This window comes from Monodelphis domestica, chromosome 4 (genome assembly GCF_027887165.1).
Source record: "Monodelphis domestica isolate mMonDom1 chromosome 4, mMonDom1.pri, whole genome shotgun sequence".
NCBI lineage: Eukaryota > Metazoa > Chordata > Mammalia > Didelphimorphia > Didelphidae > Monodelphis > Monodelphis domestica.
In genome coordinates this window covers 29,855,470-29,874,469 of record NC_077230.1, presented here as the reverse complement: position 1 = coordinate 29,874,469, position 19,000 = coordinate 29,855,470, and the positions used below count along the sequence as shown (strand labels likewise).

The 19,000-nt window shown below is 34.2% G+C and overlaps 1 long non-coding RNA gene across 2 annotated transcripts in view; it reads left to right on the top strand.

Moving 5' to 3' along the window:
• The window catches only part of LOC103105823 (uncharacterized), a 100,787-nt gene extending 82,092 nt beyond the window's left edge, over positions 1–18,695 (top strand). For both annotated transcript variants that reach the window (XR_467008.3, XR_467009.3), the window contains one exon: positions 18,400–18,695. This is a non-coding gene — a long non-coding RNA (uncharacterized LOC103105823). The remainder of the gene's footprint in view (positions 1–18,399) is intronic.
• Positions 18,696–19,000: the final 305 nt, after the last annotated feature.

Here is a 19,000-nt window from a genome sequence, read left to right as displayed (position 1 = left end):
TTTCAAATGTCTTGTAAAATAGTGCAATTTTGTCAAAAGTTTTTCTGCATCTACTGAGACAATCATTTGTTTGTTACTTGTTGCTAAGATCAATTATGATAATAATTTCCATTATATTAAAACATCTATGAAAACCTGGTATAAATCCTGTTTGGTCATAAAGTATGATCATTTTTGATATTTTGTTGTAGCCTTTTGGCTAATATTTTACTTAGAATTTTTGCATCTATATTCATTCATAAAAATGGTATATAATTTTCTTTCTCTTTTTTTCCCTCTGGTTGTAGTGGAAAAAAATGGACATTGAGGGTATTTCCAACAATTTGGGAAAGGCTAAACAAGTTATGGCATATTATTATGATGGAATACTTCTGCATATGTATATAAGATATGACAAAAATATTAATTTTGGAAAAACATGGAGGAAGCTAACAAGATATTTTCATGAAACAAACAAATACATTTAAAAGATAAAATAATAAAATAGTTCATTTTTCTTCTCCAGATTAAATAGTTGAAACTCCTCACCTCTTAAGGTTGAAAGGGATCTTGGAGTCAGTGTAATAATCTGATATTTGAACAATTATATAATATACAGGATGGCTAACATTCATCTTTTCCTTGGAAAATTGCAGTGATAATTAATCTACTACCTTCATAAAAGGCACATTATTTTTTGAACTGCCCTGTTCATTAGGAAGATTTTATAGCAAATTTAGCTTTATTTCTTTCCAAATTCAACCCACTGATTCTGATCCTGTCTTTTAGGGCAAAAGTGAATTAATATACTCCTTCCTCAGAACAGTGCTTCTAATAAATTTAGTTTCAGTATCTTCCTCCTTGAATCTTCTCTTTGCTAAACAGCGTCACTTCTTTCAAATGAACCTAAAATAAGGAACAGCTGGGTTGCTTAGTGGGTAGAGACTTAGGCTGGAGATGGGAGATCCTAGGTTTAAATTTGACCTCAAATATTTAGCTATGTGATCCTGGTTAAATCTCTTAACATTAATTATCTTCCCTTTACTACTTTTCTGCATTGGAACTGATACTTGGTATCAATGTTAAGATAAAAGGTAAGTGTTTAAAAAAAAAAGATTCCCAAATACCCTGATTTGGGGACCTTCACCATTTTGGTCACTCTCTTCTAAATATTTTCTAGTTTATCAAAGTTCTTACTAAGATTGGACACTAAGAATTAAATATTATACTCTATATGTATTTGAGTAAGGTAGAATACATCAATACTATCACCTGTGAGAGTGATTCATTTCTGTTCAACAAGCATTTATTATCTACTATTTGCAAAAGTTTTGCATTAAGAACTGATGAAATAAAGACAAAAGTAAGAGAGTACCATTCCTCACAGAGCTGATAATCTATTAGAATCCTGCACAACTATGTATTTTTTAATGTAGCATCCCACATTAACTTTTTTGGGATGCTATTTTGATTGATATTGTTTGTAGTCCAGTAAAATACCCAATATTTTCCCCAGATGAACTGTTTTTAGCCATACTTTCCTCATCTGTACTTATGATTTTTTTTAAACTCAAGTGTAAGGCTTTATATTTATCCCTAATACATTTAATCTTATTAAATTCAGAACAGTGTTATAGCCTATCCAAGATTTTTAGGGATATTAATTCTGTCAAGCCCTCTGTTAACTCCCCTTCTCATATTTGTGTCATCTACAATCTCTATAAGCATTGCAGGTATTCATGAATTCAATCTGTCAGCAATATCACACAGAGTTAAAGATATTTTAAATTTAGTTCTATCAATCTGATGATCATTTTAATGAAATTAGTTCTGAAATATTCCATCCTACCCTGATCAGAGACACATTTTAACAGCATCCCTTACTCTGAAGAAAATGTCATGTTTTCTGTTTGTTGTGTAATTTTTGTAGTGGCCTTGGGCCAGAAGTCATAAACTGTGATCTGAAAGGAAATATTTCTTTATACCTGCTCTGGAAAATTAAAGGAGTACAGCTTCTAGTGACATCTGATGGTAACATGATATAATAATGCATAGAAATAAATCCATTTGAGGGTATCTGACTGTGAGAGCAATAAATATCTTCTTCTAAAATATGATTCTAGCTTTTTTATTCCCATTTCCCAAAGAGTGAAAGATATTAAAAAATGATCCTTATCTATAATGTTTACATAACACTCATTGGAGCAACATTTATTAAGTGTGCTGTCTGATGTGATGTGATGTGATACAGAGGTAGCTCAACAACCATTTCAGATTTAAAAAAAGGAATGTATATAAAATGGAAATAATAATATGGCATAGTCCCATAAAAATAGTGATAAAGTAATGAAGATCAGAATCAACTAAGGCTAGCCAGGGATAGTCAGTTTAGCATAAAGGATTTTGTTGTTAATTAATCTTTCTTTTATTAGAGAAAAAGAGGGAGATCAAAGATGGATTAAGTTGTTGGTTGGTGGGTGATGATGGAAAAAGATGCTTGAAAGATGATTGAGCTGTTCAGTTCTTATCTTGTTTCTGTGCCCACACCCCAAGAATAATGATTGATGGATGGAAAAGGAGAGAAAATAATGGTCCATAAGGAAGTAATAGTAAACAAAAAGACAGGGATATTAAAAGAACATGTACCTGGATTTGATGACTTTATGTTACCTGACCCAAATGAACTCCATTCTACAGTAAAGAGAGGACAGCAGATGATATTGCTAAACAACTATCAGTAATCTTTAAAAAACAATGGAATTTAAGAAAGGATTATCACTTAGTAGAATGTCATGGCCATTGAGGATGACTGTTGTACTTTGTACCTTTTATCCCAAGAAATTGTTATATGCCTGGAATATAGTAGTCAATTAATAAATACTTACTTGATTTCTTTATGAAAGTGCATCCAGCTTTCTTATAAGATAAAGGAAATCATGTAGGCTACATTTCTGAGTTTGACCTCGTATATAGGAAATATTTAAGAATTTACTAAAGAGATACTTAGGAAATACTTAGAAAAAAGGGATTAAAATAAAATTAGTATATTTTTTCTTTGAAAAGTTTATTGCTGAATGACTTCTTTTTTATGAGTGGAGATTGATTACATATAGATAGAATTGATCTAGATTTTACCAAATAATTTTATTATATACTTAATAACCATCACTACCAACAAAAACAGTTAATTAATCAAATACATTAAAAATTATGTGCTAAACTTCAAACTCCATATTGTTTATAATTGTTCAAAGACATATATGTGTGTGCTAATATAAAACCCATCTGCTTTTGAGTTCCCTTTGGATTTGTTTTACTTTTATATTTTTTATCTCTTGATTTTGTGATTATTTTTTAAATGTAATCAAAGTATGCATTATTCTCTTTTCTTCTCTTCATAGGTTTCCATTTTTTCTTTATATTTACTTGTCATTAATCATATAATGCAATCAATTTAATTCAAATTTCCTAATCTCTTCAGCCATTTTTACATTTGGGTTATTTCCAATTTTTTGTCATTTTACACAAAGCTTCTATGATATACATAACTTTTTTACCCTCTCAATAATGCTCTTAGGAATTAATCCTAATGGGACCCCTAGGTCAAAGAGCATGAAAAGCTTAACCACTCAATGTATATTTCCATTTATTTACATATATTCCATATGTTTCACAGCTGATCTAGCAATGTAATACAGTGGCACCTTGATACATTATCACCTTAATTCACAAGCAATTTGAGATACAAGCAGTCACAATAAGGATTTTTTGCTTTAAGTCACGAGCAAATATTTCAATCACGAGCTGCTGCCACCCTCACACCCTCATGCCTGTGGAATGTTCAGTTTCACAAGTTACAATAGACTTTTTCTTTTAGTTCAGTATTCATCTGGCTGTGTGATCATCTGTATTGAATTTCTTTTGGTTTCTTCTTTGTTTTTGTCTTTATTATTTATTTGGGGGGCAAATTTCTTAACTTTTAAACATGCGCCCTGACAACAGAGGAATTGAAGGAGTTACAGCAGTAGTAGCACTTGGAGGTTTTGCAGGAAATTAGTGGGGAGGAGACTGAGGTGGATGAGGTAATCAGTACAAGTGAGATTAAGGAAATCTATGTTCCCCAAACCATTTTTGTCCCACCAAAAACTATGTTTGGATTATATGTATTCTTTGGCTTAGGTCTACTATTAACCTCACGCAGGTATGTCAGGGCTCTCCAGACTTCTGTAATATTTAATTCATGTAGTACTCTGTTCATCTCCTTAACTTCTTTCTTATTTATTTTTTGGTTAGATTTATCTAATTTTGTATCTCATTTAGTTTTTTTTTTCCTTTAAAACTCTGGATACAATAATACTTGGTGCATACAAGTCCAATACTGATAGTACTTTATTATCCACAGTACCCCACCCCAAGATAATATAGTCACCCTGTTAATTTCTTCCAATTAAATCTATTTTCTCCCCAACTCTGTCATAGATCATTATTATTACCCCTACCTTCTTTGAATCAGCTAAGGCATAATATATTTTGCTCAAGCCCTTTACCTTCACCCTTTGAGTCCCTCATTTTCAGTGTGTTTCTTGTAAAACACACATTGTCAGGTCTTGATTTTTTAATGCTTTTGGGACTGGGGCCAGGGAAGTGACATAGAAAAAGATTCAGGGAGTAGAGAGGGAATGGTTGAAAATTAGTGAGAGCAATGGGATAGGATGGATTGTGATGTCGATTTAAAGAGATACTCCTTGGAAAGGAAGAGAATTGCCTCTTTATGAGAAACAAAGGAAGGAGAAAGTGATTGAAGGCATTTGAATGAATTGAGATAAGGAACATTGGAAACAAGGGAGTTCTCTGAAAGCTTTCAGCTTTTTCAGTAAAATGTGAGGATTTCTCTCAGCTGAGAGAATAGAAGGAAGATGGATCTTTGGGAGATTTGAAAGATGAAGAAATTTGGAAAAGCCCTGCAGTGGGTCAGTGAATTGATTAGGAATATGTAAAAGGATGACCTTGCTTCAATGAGGATCAGGTTGAGACTGTTTAACAAAAACTTGAAGTAGGTCCAGTTAATATGGTTTTGTGACTTTCTCTAGCTTCAGTCAGTAACATGTGAGAGTAGGAATTAAATTTAATTAAGCAACCACTCCTTTGTATTAGCTTAAGAATTCCTTTTATTTTAATACTCTGCAACTCTGTGATTTATAGTAAAAATAAAGTCTCAGGTAAAAACCTGTGCATGTAACCAGATTAAGAAAATTATTTCTGGGACAGTACCTAAGTTATAATCTTAAGGGTCTTGCCATATTAATCATGTGTTACTCTCTTAATCCTAGGAGTGTGACTTTATAATTTATATCTAATTAAGTCATGGAAGAAGCTACAAGAAACAGAGGGTCACCCAAAGGCCATGGAGGACAGGAGCCCTTAAGAGATCAGAGGCACTTGAGGGAATCGCCCCTGAAAGGGCTCCTGGAGGTTGGGAATTTTGATTTCCCATTTCTTACATGAAGAGGGACCTCTATAAGTTGCGCATGTACATACACACACACACACACACACAAACACTCTATAGGTTCTTCCTTTTGCGTTCAAAAACCTTGCAAAGTCAGTGATTGTCATCCCAGATTCAGCTGGGGAATCTGCACGTTTCTGATTTGTTTGTCTTGCCCACCAAATAAAGTCAAAATTTACTGAGAGACTACATTGCCCAGTCCTTTTTCTTTCAGTTGACACCCCATTGAGACTGAGGATGGATTCCATACAATATCAGTCCCTCCAGCTGAAACATCTCTGTGGTCTTTGTACTCAGGGGGCACTGTTGAAACTGTTGCCTGAACTTCCCTTCGTTCAAGTTCCCAATAGCTCTGAACACTGGCAAAAGACTCCACATTTGGAGGATCCACTTCTTTTCTTTGTGTACTCATCACTTTTATGTGGTCTGTTTCATGTTTGACTTGGTTTTAGGTCTATTCATGTATTCCAGATTATTGATTTTTGTTATTGTTGTAGTTAACATCCAGGAAGAATCTAGATAATTTGGTGTGCACAGATAGGGATTTTCATTAAGGATTTCTCTCATGCTGAGGGAAGAGAATTTCAATGAAAACTTCAAATTTTTTGGTTTTTCTCATACAGAGAAAAGCAAATTTTCCTTGCTCTACTTGCTCATGAGATAGCAGCAACAAACTTTGGATCTTTCTTCCTGAGTGAAAGGTGCACAGTAGATTTTGCTCTAAAAGGGACTTGCTTGTTTAATAGGAAGGAATCATTTGATTTGTGGTTTTTAATTTCACCAAAATCATGTTGTATTAGTTATATTCATGCTTATAAGGACTAGTTGGATTCTGGAGTCCCAACAGACATGGTCACAGAAACTTGTATTTGTAGATGCTGAATTTGCTATTTCCCTGTTTTTTTAATAAGCAAGAAAAATTCTTAAGCTAGTTAGAGAGGCTGTTATTTTGCTAGAAAGATGAATGGGAAGTGAGTTTAGCTCTATTCCACCTGACAGCCCATTTCAGAAATTGCTGCAAGCATAGGGGGAGGAAGGCTCCCTGTTCAGCCTTACATGACAAAGAATAAATCTCAGTGAGTGAAAATATGTACACATTTTTGAAGAATGCTAGCTAATTGGATAAATAATTGGGTATTGCCAAATATGGAATTTGTGGGATAAGACTCTTCAGATTTTATGCCCAGATAATAATAAAAACCTTTAAAAGGACTCCTGGGGATAGAGCCAAGATGGTGGAGTAAAACCAAGAAGCTCAGAGTCCCCATGAGAATACTCTCCAACCAATATTAAAATAACAACACAAAAGGAATACAGGAGTGAAAGTACCAACAAGAAGGCAGAGTGAAACAACTTTCAAGAAAAGAAAAACCTAAAAGGTAAACAGAGAACATCTGGGCCTTTAGGGTGAGAGGGAAGCAAAGTAAGCAATACTATAGTAAGAAGTGAAGAGCAAGCCACATATCTCCAACCTACATTTTCTGTCCCAGGTTCAGAATCTGAGCCCAAACCAACATTTAGACCCTGAGACTCTGCCTGGGCAAATAGAGGTCCAACCAACCCATACATACCTCTTGAAAATCTAAACCTGTGGAAGTCTGGAATCCCAGTCCAGGGTAGTCTGTGCTGGAGCAGGCTGATCTGGGTGGGTCCAGAGTGAAGCCAGGAGTCCCAATCTGGGCCTATGGTAAGGACATAGATCCAGTTTGGGGTAGTTTGTAGATCCAAGGGAGATCTAAACATTTTTGCCAAAAGCTCAGGGCAGAGCCTAGGACAGGGCAATCAGCTGTGCACATGATATGATCAAGTACACAGTGAGACCAATAACTTACCCCTAAAACTGAGACCATAATTTGAGCAGTCCCTTATGTGATCAAGCACAGAATGAGATCAACAGCCTACACCCAAGCCTGAGGCAAATCTTTAAGTTATCAGCATCTCACCGGTTAATTGACTCAGCAGTGGGAAGTGGCCTTCAGTGTTCTTAACCCTCAGGCCATCATATCATCTTGGAAGAAATGAAACCAGCAGAAACCAAGAAATAAAGCTAAGGGTAGAATCAAGGAAGGACTGAAGTTTAAGAGGGTACCCTAACCTCCTAGGGAACAGAGTCTACCTATAGAAAGGTAGGAAAAATGAACAGACAACAACAAAAAAATCACCTAAATCTAAATATTTTTCATGGAGACAAAGAGCAAAGTATAGACACAGAAGGAGACAGTGAAAGCAAAGCAAACACAGGCAAAGTCCAAAAGAAAAATATAGATTGTACACAGATTCTGGAAGAGCTCAAAAATGACTTCAAAAAAATTAAGAGAGGCAGAGGAAAAGCAGGGAAGACAAATGAAAGCACTGCAAGAAGAAATGAAAACGGAGACTCAGAAGCTGATGAAGAAAAATCAGGCCTTAAAAATTAAAATTGAGCAACAAGAAACTAATGATTTCAGGATAAATCAAGAAAAAAATGAAACAGAATTTTTTAAAAATGAAAAAAAAAGAAGAAAACATGAAGTATCTCAATGAAAAAAAAAACAAAAAACAAATGATATGGAAAATAGATCCAGGAAAGACAATTTGGGAATTGCTGGACTACCTGAAAACTATAACCAAAAAAAAAAAAGGCTGGACATCATCATAAAATAATTTTCAAAGAAATTCACCCAGATTTTCTCATACAACAAAATGAAATAGAAATTGAAAGAATTTACAGATTACCTCTGGAAAGAAATCCTCAAATGATAACTTCCAGGAATATAATTGCTAAATTCAAGAGCCCCCAAGACAAGGAGAAAGTCCTGGAAGCAGCCAGGATGAAACAATTCAAATATCATGGAGCTATAATCAGTATGACAGAGGGCCTAGTACCTTTTACATTAAAGGACATGGAATATGATATTCAGGAAGGTGAAATATCTAGGTTTACCACCCAGAGTCACCTATCCAGCAAAACAGAGTATATTCTTTCAGGGGGAGGGGTGGAGGGATGGACATTCAATAAGATAGATTTCCAAGCATTCCTGAGGAATAAGCCAGGCTTAAAAAAAATGAGTCCAAACACAAGACCCAAGAAACTCCTAAAAAGGTAAATTAGAAAGAGAAAATTTAAGGGACTCATTAAAGTAAAAATGTCTGTATTTCTGTATAGAAAGAGGATATCTGTAATTCTCAAATATTACTCTTAGTAGGAGAATAGATAAAAGGAATATATTTTAAGAAGAGGGTAAGGAAGTAAGCTGATTATGATGATATGATAAGTAAAATAAAATCAAGTATTGAAAAAGAGGATTGCACTGAGAGAAAAGGGAAGGGAGAATGGGGTAAATTATATAACATAAAGAAGTGTGAAAATTATTATGGGGAGAGGAGGATTAGGGTGTTTACAGACAATGCTTAAAGTTTACTCTAATCATAACTGGATCAGGGGGAAAATACATTTACTCATTGAGTTATAGAATTCTATCTTACCCTATAGAGAAGTAGAAGGGGAATAAGACAAGGGAAGGAGGAGGTAATTGGAGGGAAGAGGAAGTTGAGGATGATAAAAAAAAAACACTGGTGAGGAATGGAGTAAAAGAGAATAGAGCAGGATGGAAACATATATTGAGTGATAATAGATGGAATTGCTTCTTGACTCTGGGAGGGGGAGGGAAAGAATATGAATCATGTATTATGGAAAAATACTTAAAATAAGTAAATAAACAATAAAAAATAATTAAAAGATTAGCCTTACTTAGGGAAACATCAGAATTAGGGACTTAGAATTTACTTTTTGCCCTTGCAAAAAATAAGGGGGGATACATTACTATGGTGTTTTCATTTCCAATCTGTTGATTTGTACTATCTATATGTGAAGATTGGATTTGGCTCTCCCCTGACTGTAAAAATGAAGGTACTTAGCACTTCCTTGATTGTGAAGATTAAATTGTAATCCCCTGTATAATTTTAGATTTTAATCCCCAAAATTGTAAGCACAGTACTTAAAAGTTGAGTATGGAGATCTACTCATTTTGAATTTTAACCACAAAAAGGTATAAACACCCATTTCATACATTGAGTGGGAGGTCTGTAACCCACGTGTGAAAGTGTGGGCAGTCCTGGAGTGGAGTGTTGGCTGTGATTGGTAGACTTAAAATTTTAGGGGAAGTGACACAAAAGAAGGTCTTTAAAAGTGGAAACAGGGACATACACACAGACACTTGGAGTGAAGAGACACACTTGGAGTGAAGAGACACACTTGAAGTGAAGACTCACACTTGGAGTGGAACCTCCTGTAAGAAGCAGTTCTACTGGAGTTGAAGCTGATAAAGAATGTGCTGATTAAACTGACATGTGGTGAGTGTAAAGGCTGATTTCCTTTCCTTGGCCTTTCTGGAAGCATTAAAGGCTCATCATTTTGAGACTCCTTTTCCCTAGTAGGGGCCTTTGAATTCCTACCTGACTCAGAGGAAACTGAAGCGAAACTGAAGCTCTCTCTCTCTCTCTCTCTCTCTCTCTCTCTCTCTCTCTCTCTCTCTCTCTCTCTCTCTCTCTCTCTCTCTCTCTCTCTCTCTCTCTCTCTCTTTCTCTCTCTCTCTCTCTTTCTCTCTGTTTCTCTTTCTCTTTTTCTCTTCTCTAATATCTTCCCTCTATTTTAAAATAAACTACCATAAACTCCACTTTGACTTTAATAATTCATTTTTGGGATTTAGTAATTAAATCCCTGGCAACCAATTCAATATATTTAGTCCAACCATAAATTTAATATATATCCATTTATATTAGCAGATGATCTCAAGCTTTACCTTAGCTCATGTTTCTACCCTCAGTCTGGTCTATTGGGGAGGGTGGTTAGAGAAGAAATTGTGAATAACAAAACAATTATTGTTTTAAAATTTTGAAGTATTATATTCTCTCTCTCCCATCATCAATGCTGGTTGCATTGAAATGAAAGTGATACAAAAGACAGATATTGAAGTAATCAATAGTTAAATATATGACTGAGTACTTTGATTTCTTTATTGAAAATTTCTAAAGTATTTCTATTTCCAAATAATGAATGTATATTTAAAAAATTAATAACTCTTAATTAGTTGGATTGAACTGCTTTGAAAGTTATAAATCTCAATTCTGAATTGGGCTTGTAATGTTTGGAATATGAAACATAGAAAACTTTCAGGTTCTGCATATTGAAAAAATAATTCAGTATTTACAAAATGGTTTTTCCATCAGACTTTACAGGGTTATTGATATTACTTGATTCTGTGAATTTTGGTAAAAGTATTTATTCCAACGAAAATCCTAAAATCCACCTGGTTGTGAGTGAGAAATCCCCTACCTGCTCATATGAAGTTTATATTTTAATGTTAGCAATAGTCTTTGGGTAATCATAATTGTAATTCTAGGACAGTTAAATAATGTTGATATAAGTGAGTTGATATCATAATACTCTTTATGATTTTAGTAGTGTTTTTATCATTATTTTAGTATGTTTTAAGGCATTAATCAAATAGATAACTGCTTTAATATCCATTGTTGGCATAGACCTTAGTTCTAGCCTCAATACACCCTCAGCAATTATGGCCTTGAACTAGTGACTTGGACTTCATTAGCATAAAGGTTCAAGGCCTAGCACCTCCCCTTAACTCTTGTATACACCTTAATGTGCATCATCAATTACATCATGAGGCTTAGAAAGTAAGGTTCGAGACACCCCCCCCCATTCCTCCTTGTCTATTAAATGACTTCTTCTATCAATGAGAACTATTTCCTGACTGCCTCAACCAAAGAACATTGCTTCTGCATCCCTCTATTTTAAGCCAGTTTTACTGTTGTTCTGACTTATTTTTAACTTGGTATATAAGTTATGATATTCTTTCAGTATAAAAGAAGGCCTCTTACAGGACTCTGGGTCTTTTGTCTTGACCAGAAGTCAGCTTTTTTGTGAGACCAGCCCTCTGTCAATAAACCCATTTCTTTTTGACTTGGAGACTTTGTTTCTCTTATTTGCTTTCCTGTTGTTAGAAATTACAGAAAAGAGAACATTTTTTTTCTCTCTGACATTCTATTGTTGTGTTTTTGTTTCAATAACCTCATACCCTTTAATGATCTTAGATTTGGTAAATCAAATAAAACATGATAAATTAATGATGAGAGGTTAAGTGAAATGCAAAATCTATCAACATAGCACTAGGTACACTCCTTAAAGAATTTTGATATTGTCAGACTTCGTTAATGGTTTGCATCATAGAAAAAAGGGAATTAAGGTTTGAGTTTTCAGAGGAATGCTCAAAATGAATCCCTGTTAAAAATCTTGTTAGAGTTAAATTTCAAAAGAAATGTTTAGAATGTTAAGCTGAAACAATTTACTTCTTTCAAAGTACTGCCTAAAAACTAAATATTTTTACAAAAACTTTGCTCTGAAAACTTCTCATGATATCCTTGTCATCATTTAATTGAGGAAATAATAATTGTCCACACCATTCTTCAGATTTTTAAATACTTGTCCTATATTCAAATTTCTGTTTAAATTCTATTTTATTTCACTTTTAGTCTGTTGCCTGATACAATTTAGAAATAAGTTTTTCTGTTATTTTGGAACTTGAGGGACTTGTGAATTATATTGTATACTGCAATGTTATAAATTCACCTAAACTATTGCTAAAAGTCTGACTATAGCTCTATTATGCTTCTTTTACTCTTTTTATTTCAAACACATACTTTAGCACTCCCATAAAGGATAGTATAAAGAAACTGTATATGAGTCAGATCACATTAAGAGATTCAAATAAAAAGTTCATATAGTTTCTTAAAGTGCTAGAATTTGTACCAAGAATGGGAAAACCTGGTAGAACAGTCTAGCCTAAAAATTCAAAATCTCAATGCTAATTATATACCTCTTTATAAATTACTCTTTTAAATTAAGAGATTAATAATTGTTTCCTTACCCTTTTTTTTCTGAAAGTCTTCTTTGAACTTCTTCAAACCATTGACTTATGTACTCCTTCCAGATCCTCCTTTTAGAATTCTTAGATTTCTTAGTGAACCAGGATGTCTCTCATATTGTGTCTTTGTTTAGATCTCTCATTTCTTTTCATTTAATTCCTTTAAAATTACTTTTACTTCACTTCTCCATTCTGACTCAGTTTTTAATCTAATTCAATTTTGAGACATACTGATTCACTTTATCATTCCCATCTCTCTTTATAGTCTCTGCCCAAGATTAAGCAAGGAACTTATTTGTAGCTCATTTCTTCCTTCTAACCCTAACCCTAAACCTTTCTTTTACAAGTGTCATATTTGGAAGTATCCTTTCCACAAGAACCTACTTAGCCATAAAACTCTGGGTATGAGGAAGCAGATCCTTCTAGTCTCTTCACACCACAAGCAGGGACAGGAGACATTTCCTATCAAACCAGCCATGCCCAAAGCCCTCAATATCATTCATCGTTCAGCTCACACAAGAGAAGTTGATTCTATTCCCTTGAAATTACAGCATACCATCTGTATGGCTTTAACTACCAAGAAAAACTACCAAGTCTATATGTGAATATTTGACTCTGACTTTGACCCTGCTTACCACACCAACTATTCCAGAAACTGTGATTTGGTTAGATATAACAACCATATCACCTGAAGAACTATCTAGATATGTACTGTCTCAGAATTTCCTTTCTAGGCTACTCCTGTAACTCTGGACTATCATCACCAGTGGTCCTTATTCCTGCATGGAGCCAACATTCAATCACCCCATGTTGCCCATCTGCAAAGGACAGCTTTCTGCAGCCACTACAAAGGACACTTTCCTGGGGACAATCCTCAAAAAGAGAACATTGCCATAACCTCAGATCCACAACTGTTGAACAATCAGCATCCATTACCAATGGTTTCTGAAACTTCTGTGCCAGTGTTTGGTTATCTCTTTCCTTTCCACTCCTTCCCCATCTTGCCATCTGTGCACTTCAGTAGAGGAATGTCTCCTCTGGTCCATGTGTTGCCTTTAGAGGGATGCCCTCTATAGAAATCTGTGCTATTCTTAGTCTGTATTGAACCAACCCTCAATAATATTAGAAGGAGTGAAGGGGGGAATGGGGTGATGCAAGAAGGAAATTTAATTCAGAAGCTTCTCATTTCATTTACTTAAGAATTCTATTCATCTGATACCTTAAAAATGTATAATTTGTAGTAAGAATCTAGTCCCAGGTAAAAGTCTTGGTATGTAACCAGATTAAGAATGTATTCCTAGGATAGTACTTAAGTCATAATCTCAAGGATGTGAGCTACCATATTAATTATCAGTGAGTTATTATAGGGACAGCTGGGTGGTTCAGTGGAACCCTATGAGATCAGGGGAAGGAGAGATCTTTGTCTCTTGAAAAGACTATGGAAATTTTCCTGTAGAAGTCATTTTAGTTCATTCTTAAAATGATTCTTATTCTGACATTGAATGGATATGGAGGTAAAGGGCATTCCATCTGGAAGGCATTGTTCATTTGTTGTTGTTTTTTTCAATCTAACTCAGATTATCTTAAAATGTCACATATAACAAGTGCACATAACATCCTAAGATGGATGTCCTGCTAAAATGTGATATGATTATTAGAGTTAGATGATTATTAATGTAAAATCAGTCAATAATATTTATGAAGAGCTACTATGTGCCAGCTATGGTAGGCAGATCAGTACCTATAGTAATTCAAGACCTCATTTTAAATGATCATAATAAGCTAGATTCCCCAATTTCTTCCAAAGAATTACTAGCGGCTTTATGATAGAAGATTAAAGTATATTAGTTATTAGTGATAGCATAATCTCTTTTCTTTATACTTAATAACCCACTGCTGACATATCTTGCAAGTCTTTCTGAAGGTTCATAAGCCTGGCTCCCTAGCAACATGAATTTATTAGTACGGTATTAGAGTGTGATGCCAAAACCTCACTCAGTAGACGACCTGCTTGCTCATTTCAAAATTGTTTGATAAGCAAGAGAGAGACCAGGGCTTCTTCACTCAACATGGAACTAGACAGAATCAATTTTCCTTTTGAAAATATCAATCTGAGCTAGGCAAACATCATTTAGTGCAATGTGTTATGCTAAACTCAAGGCATCTATGTGATTGAAATTATTTACAATATTATCTGATTTCTCCATCAGGGAGTAAAAGGTCCCTTATAAGTGAATTTACTATGTAAGTGAAGTTTGGCTTTCAAGGTATGAGTTTTTGAATATGTGCACAGACACACACACTCCCTAGGAAAGCTTCCTAGCTTTTATCACAGGATCCCTTGATATTTTAAACTGGAGATACTAAAAGTAATTTGAGCTTTATTTTATGGCTAAATGGTCATATTTATCATGTATAAACTGATCTTTCATTTAAAGCTCTTCATTTGAAAAGTCCAAACCTGTTTTCTGGTCTCCTCAAGTTACTATTTTCCCCTCCAAGTTTACCTTCTCTCTATTTTTTACATATCTTGTGTGTGTGTGTGTGTGTGTGTGTCTGTGTGTGTTGTAAGCATGTAGCAGGCAGGAAGGGTTTTGACTTTATCTTTTTATCATCAGGACTCAGGACAGTGCCTGGTGCTGAGCAAGAGCATAAAGAGCATAGTCAGTGCTTGTCACTGGATCTTGGCCACGTATTCCATTGTGATGCCCTTAAAGAATATTGACTTGAGTAGTTTGTCCAATTTTGATTTAATCTGTGTTGGGGGTATCTGTTGAAGAAACTTCCTGTCAATACGGAACAGTGACTGCTCTGCATAGATTGTCTTAGAGTTGCCTTAAGATACTGGAAGATAAAGTGATTTACACACAGGACCCAAAGGCAATATGTATCTGTCATAGGAGGTATTCTAACCTAAGCCATCTTGCCTTCAATGCCAGCTTTCTAACCAACATGACCAACTGTCAGCTTGTCTAAAGTAGATAATTAAATATTTGTTAAATAAATATTTATGTCAGTACCTATCAAACTGTTTGATTTTTATATTTTTTCTATTTCCTACATTCTATTAGTCAAGGAAAATCAAGTGTGTAGGGGAAAAAACTTGTTATTTCTTTGTGCTGATAATGTGTCTGTCTTTATGAAGCTCATCTCTCTCTCCTCAATTTATGGAATCCTAAAATATCTGTACTATATAAGAAAAAGGCTTATTAGGATGATCATTGAACTGTAAATAAAATTTTAAAACCCAAGTAAGGTTATCTATCTATGAGTCAGTTTTATGGGAAGTTCAAAGTAATAGACTCCATCAAAACTGAAGTTGAAATGCAATGGTAGCACTCTTTTCTGGGATCTTCACAGACATTTTCTATATGTTTTATAATTAATATTTTCTAATTGTCAAGCAAGATTATCTTTAGAATGCAATAGGGCTATGAACTGAATATATATAAATTTTAATTTCAGTAGTCACATGAGCATATTTATAAGATTTTTTTTTGTTTGTGTAAGCATGAACATGAAAGGTATAGCATTCATTTCCACATGGGGGAAACTAATTTGACAATTAAAAATAAAATTTTAGACTTCAAATATGTTGATATAACTCTCAAATGCTGACATAGAAGGCCAGGAACTATTATGATAATATTATTGTTTATTATTTTTATCATCCTAAAATCCATCATAATCTTCATTAAATTATCATTAATTGCCTCCTCCTTAACATCATCATTATTTTAATCTAAAAATCATAGTTTTCCTGTAATGAATAGTGAAAATGCTACCATCAAGTCAAATTCAAAATGCTTTTATAATTTTATTATCTTGTAAATTGTATGTTAGTAGCAAGAGGTTGTTTTCTCTTGAAAAGATCAGTCTGAGCTGTCAATATAATTTAGTACATCATCTTATACTCCTTTACACATATTTAATTGAAGATAGGTACAATGTCTCCTAATATGTATGACCCTGTAGAATTTGCTAGGGTTGTCCAGAATTAAACATCAAAATCATTAACTAGGCGTGCCTGACTGAAAGAGTGGCCTCCATCCACTATGCCACTGTGCCTCGCAAAGAAAAGGATATCATGAGAAATTTTTGTGTAAAACATTAGTCAAACCACACAAAAAGCTACTGCATATGCCAATTCAAGTGAGGTCACTAACCCTCATCTCATGTGTGAAGGATTTATTGATAAAAGTGAAAAGCCATAAAGATGCAGGATATTGTGTCACAAAAATGAAATCATAGACATTATAAATTCTCTCTGTCTCTGTCTCTGTGTGTCTCTCTCTCTTTCTCTTTGCCTCCTTCCCTCTCTCTCTCTCTCTCTCTCTCTCTCTTTCTCTCTCTCTCTCTCTCTCTCTCTGTCTCTCTCTCTCTCTCTCCAATTTTCTATTTTAGAAAGGAAATATGCCTCACATCAAAACTTTTACACTGATGAAGTGAGAAACATCTTTTATAAAGAGTCCATTGGTTCTTTTTATTTAATAATCTAAAACTTTTGGATATTATTTTCCCCCTTGGGTTAATTACAATTTCATTGTGTCCTACTCAAACATTTTGCAAGTCCAGATTTTTTTCTGTCTTGTAATCTTTTATTTTTCACAATTACCCTACAGTTTTGAGTTAATCTTCATAGCCAACATAGTTTTAGAATGAAACTTTTTTAAAAGTAACCTTTACCAATCAGTTGATAGCATGATAACACATGTAATCACTCCTACTTACAAGTCATATCAATTGGCAAAGCAAACATATGCATGTGCAAATCTTGCTGTCCTGATTTGTTGTTGTTGTTTTGTTTTTTGTTTTGATGATTAAGTTCAAACGAAGACTCGGTATGACTTTTTTGTTGACCAGGTTTTCTATCACCCTCTACGATGTCTATGAATTCATTCTCTCAGAATATCTTGGCTTCTAAAATTGCTAAGAGCAGAAAAATGCACACATTGCAGCAGTAGTTAGAGATGCTGTTTGGCATTACAGTTAATAACTGTAGGAAGTGTTTGCACAAAGGCAATTCTGCATGCCTGGAGAGCTGATCCATAAGTATAGTTGCATGCTTGCTGCTGGGAATTCATATTATTTCCCTTGCTACTTGAATGGTTTCCATTCTTTTGGGAAAATCCCTTAAGTGTCTACCATTTCCCCCAGTTATCATTTCCATTTATCTTGCATCGAAACTGTCATCATCAAACAGCTCTTATGGATACTTTGGCTTCCAGGATCTTAGTATCTGCCTTACTTTTTTTTCAGAAAAGCTTTGCTGTTGGTGGTAGGTGGACAGGGTAGTGAAGTGGAGAGGTCAGGTCAGACAAGCTGTGGTATGGAAGGAAAAGAATTCAGCTCTCCATGTAGTTAGATGGTATCATCGATTTTTCTCAGTGTCCCAGGCAGCATTGTTTCTCTTTCTTCAAAAAAGTCTTAAATTGGACTTGGATAAACCTCAGGCATTGAAAACAGGTGAGATCAGACTTTTCTGTCTTATGATCTCTATCTCATTCCTAAATATAATGGCATTCACATTAACAGGGAGGATTTTGAGGATTTCTTTTTCATTTTGAGTTTTAACCAATGGCTCTGCTTTTTGCTTCTTTTCCCAAGTTACTTTATCAAGTTAATAAAAAAAAAGTCCTTGGGAACTCTGAAAATAGAAAGGAGTGGGAAACAAAAATCCAAAACCACTCCTAAAATCAATTTGAATGAATATATAAATATGTTATATTATATATAGGTGTTATATATATAATTTATACATTATAATATATAAATGTATGTATAATTATATATATTATATACATTCACTTTGAACACTTTTAATATATCTATAATACTCAAAGGTAGTGCACTGTAGAGTTAACAGTGCTTGAAATAGTGTCAGTGGGTTCAAAATTTTAGTTCTCTTTAAGAAAGCCAGACAATTGTCTAAAACTAATTTTTCTCAATGGTAAAATTGGAATTATAATATTTGCTTTAATGGTATTCTAGATTTGCAGCTGAATGGGACAGTAAATGTCAAGATCAATCCTTTCATTTATACATGAGGAAGGCTCAGAAAAATTAAATGACTTCCTCCTCAAACCAGTAAGTAGCAAAGCAAATATTTGAATATAGCAACTGAAATGACTGAAAAGCAACAACTCTCACTCAAACCAGGGGAACTTTCAACTCTACTTGTCTTCTACACATTGACTTTTGTAAGGAACATTCTTTACAATCTTTATACACTCTGCCAATAATTTTTGTATTTGTATATTGTCAATAAACAAAGCACTGAGTATTTATTGACTGATCAGTATTCAACTTATTTCTTCCCTCTTCCCCCTTCCCCCAAAGATTACAGTGAAACGTCTGAGCATTTTTTTCAAAAAATATGTATAAGAATTCATTTCTGACATACAATTTAGGCTTCTCTAAGTTTAAGGAAAATTGTTTTATTTTTCTATCAATTCAAGTGAACTTTGGATTGATTGTGATCTTGAAGGACCCTTTGAGAGGTCACTTCATTACAATTTACTTTGAGGATTAATAAAAAATAATTTAATTTATGTTATCTGGTTTTTTTAAGGTATCTCCCAATAGAAGAAAC